Genomic DNA, 3,995 nt, shown 5'->3' with positions numbered 1-3,995 from the left:
AGTGAGCTCATAGTGTACAGTCACTTTGGAAATCAGTATGGCAGTTTCTCAGAAAATTGGGAATCAATCTACCTCAAGACCCAGAAATACCTCTCTTGGGCACATACCCAAAGGATGTACACTCATACCACAAGGACATTTGAACAACTATGTTCATAGCACCATCATTTGTAATAGCCAGAACCTGGAAACAACATAGATGCCCCTCAACCAAAGACTGGATGAAGAAAATGTGGTACAGTTACACAATGGAGTACTACTCCTGCGGTAAAAAAAAACAATGGCAGCTTGAAATTTGCAGGCAAATGGAGGCTTATTATTACTCATGAATGCCTGGCCTCAGTTTGCCCTGTTTTTGGCCAGCTTGTCTTAAATTATCCTGACTACCTTTTGCCTCAGGGCTTTTATCTTTCTCTATTTCTTTATACTTTTCTTTACTTCTTTCTCCATGGCTGGCTGTGTGTAGTGAGGTGGCTGGCTCCTGACGTCCTCCTCTCCTTGTTTTTCTCTCAGAAGGCCTTCGATTTATCCTTTCTGCCTGCCGGACCTGCCTGTCCTGGCTCCCGCCTCACTATTGGCTGTTCAGTTCTTTATTAGACCAATCAGGTGTTTTACACAGGCACAGTAACACAGCTTCACAGAGTTAGACAAATGCAGCGTAAACAAAAGTCACACACCCGAAAACAATATTCCCCAACAAGAGGAGGCAGTAAAAGAGGCACAGGGTTGAAACTGAGTTACTGTGGCCAGTTAGTGTGCAGGGCAACAATCGTGACTGTGCAGAGCTGGTGGAACTGGAGTGGTCTGACCTTGTGTAATCTTTCTGAAGGACGATCAGGTTGTGTGTTTCACACCCTAAAACAGCCATATCCTTTGACTCAGAAGTCCTAGAAATTTACCCTAGGGAGTTAGTGAGGTAAGTACTCAACACACACTAAAGTGTGCTTGCTCTATGTCATAACAAATTACCACAGGAGTGCCAGTAGGAGACTGCTAGGTTGCTTAAACAAATTATGGCTTATCCACATAACAGGGCATTCTTTCGCCACTGCAAACTATGAAATATACTGATAGGAAGAAATGTCACAAAATGAAAACGCAGATTGCAAAATGCTACACAAGCTGATCCTATTTGCATTTATAGTGCTTATTTACATTTAAAATAGAGACACTATATAGGTGTTTCCTTTAAAAATTGAAGCAGTGCATGGAAAAAAGTTGTGATAATTTTAAAAGATTATACACTACACCAGACCAGGCAGACAAGGCAATTTGCAAGAACCAGTATGAAATGAAGACGTGGAGCCCTTGCTCAAAAACTACGAATTTCCAGATGGTGACAGTAAACATTAAACTAAGCATGGGCTTTACATAAGTGTATCGGCCACATGTGCATAAAGCCAACCCAGAGCACACAAACAGATTCATGCTATGCTATATTCCATATTATTCCATATCACACTACACAGCACCCAATACATTATAGTGCATATACATTATAGAACATTAAACTAAGTGGTTGCATATGGGGTGGGTCAGAATCTGTATGTGATCTCTTTCCATCCCCTTCTGCTGTCTTATTTTAGAGACTGTGACAAAGGCTATATTTTTTTCTTTTCTTTATTTTTTTTTTATTTTTTAAGGCTATATATTTTGTAATATGGGAAATACACAGTCTATTTAAATTGTACCTACAAAAATGTAGCAAATGAGGGTGGTGGTGAAATTAGTCATCTGCCAGTTTGCCCTCTGGTCACTTCATAGGAGTGCCTGCGAGAGAACGGCCAGGAATGAAGGAGTCCAAGATGGGTGGCTCTTCAAAGAGTTGGGTTTGGTAATCCCAGCATTTCAGATGCTGAGACAGGAGGATCATGAATCTGGGCTGTAGTGAGTTCCAGGACAGCCTGGGCTACAGTGCGAGGCTGTCTCAAAAACAAAACCAAATGAAACAAACAATGAAAAGAGGTCTGGGTATATAGGCCAGTTGACAGTGCTTATCTAGCATGGATAAAAGCCCTAGGGTCAATCTCCAACACCACTGAAAGCACGTTCTGATAACCCACAGGGAATTTTCACACTCAAAAGTGTAAAAATGGCAAATTTAAATACCACGCCCCCCATGGGTCTCACAATATAGCCTTGGTTGACCTGGGATTCACTATATAGAAATGGCTGGTCTTGAACTCACAAAGACCTGCCTGTATCTATCTGCCTTCCAAGGACTTCGATTGAAAGTAAATATTTCTTCTGATACTCTCTTTCTAGGTAGAACTGAAACCTGGGAAGTCTAATTTGGGATCAGTATAGTAGGCATACGTTCTGCCACAGAGAACACCAAGGTTTGAACAGACAGATCTCAAGACTGTAGTCAGAAGACAGAAGTACAAGACATTCTCATATTTATTGGTTCTATAAAAGATGGTCTAACACCTCCCAGCTTTGTATTTCCAGTTGCATGGCGAGCAACCTTTGGCAGGTCCTAATGAGTGTTAGAATAAGTGTGTGGGTGAAAGGAGGGAGTTTTCCAGCACTTAACAGTGTGATGGAGTGAGAAAAAAAAAAATCAAACGATTGAACAAAAATTCTTCTGAAGTCTGTCACAGGTGATCTGCAGGGACCAAGCTTATCCGGAACATCAGGAGCCCTTTGACTCTGAAAGCATCTGGAGAATCCATGGAAACTCCACTGGAGAAGGTCTCCAAGGGACTTGAGGGTTTTGTGTAACATACTAAAAATAGAGTGCCGGTAAATCCTATGAGGTGTGTATTTCAAGAATAATTTATGTGCCTTGAAAGTGTTCAGTCTTGTGTTGTTTTTAATTTTTATTTGACAATTATACATGTATACAGAGTGCCATATGCACATGTAATCTATGTTCATAGGCACAAAAACTAGCAAACGCCTTAAGCTAACGTCATACTTACGTGGGATTATCCAAGGCAGCAACCCGCTTCAGGACACCAGTCTGTCTTCATTGATGCTATGGAAGTTACCCATTCTCGTGAAAACCTTTACCAGTAACTGGCTGCTTTTCTACTCTTCTGTTTCAAAATAGAATGTATAATACAAGCGCAAGACATCTCTTTAGACACTGCTATAAACTAAGTGTAGGAGGGGGAGAATGGGATAAAGGACCACAGGCATCTAATGTCTTCAGTTGAAGAAGCCGAGTGTCACATTTAGTAGAACCGATGAAGGATTATGAGTTAACAGCACTTTGGGATTTTCCTTCACTGATTTGATCAAAAAGGAATTTCCCTGAGCAGGGCAACTAACATGGAGGTGTATTCTGTCTTGTTTATTGGTGGGACAGAGGTTAGAAAGCTAAGTCCAGAGCAGGAGACCCTATTCCTGAGTAAACATTCAGGGCAGGCCCTGAGAACCAGACTTGAAGGAGGAAAACACATCGGTTGGCAAATGGGTTGGGATTCAGGAGCAGAGGAACAAGTCATGAAGACACAACCGCCTGACTCTTTGGGAACTGACTTGAGAGCTGAGCAGGCCTGAGCCTTCAAAGAGGTAGACTAGAAGTTGGTGCCACAGTGCATACGACATGAACTAAACACCAAGAAGAGCAAACTGCACTTAACTATGTCTGTGGAGCCAATCCTCGTGAAGAAGATCTGAAGAATGCCGTTGGCAAAAACGCAAGAGAAAAACTAGACCCAGAAAAATGCAACATAAATCTATTCGGCAATACCAAACTGGTTTTTTACTAACTTGGAGACTTTCAGTTCTTGAAACACTAATTATTTGGCTACATTTTTTTAGTTAGAGCTACGGTTAGAACCATGCTGTACATTATTTTGCAGGACACATGACCCATCACCGTAATGTGTTGCCTTTAATTTTTTTCCTTTCCTTAAGGTTGACACAATCTTAAAATTGCTTGCCATGCCAAGCTTGGCAGATCCAGGAGAACTCAGCGTCATCCCGTGGAGCAGAACACCTGCTTTGATTCAGGAGCTCAGACTTTCTAAAGCAGACAGCCTGAG

This window comes from Microtus ochrogaster, chromosome 1, assembly GCF_000317375.1.
Source record: "Microtus ochrogaster isolate Prairie Vole_2 chromosome 1, MicOch1.0, whole genome shotgun sequence".
Lineage (NCBI taxonomy): Eukaryota > Metazoa > Chordata > Mammalia > Rodentia > Cricetidae > Microtus > Microtus ochrogaster.
This window is presented reverse-complemented; position numbering follows the sequence as displayed.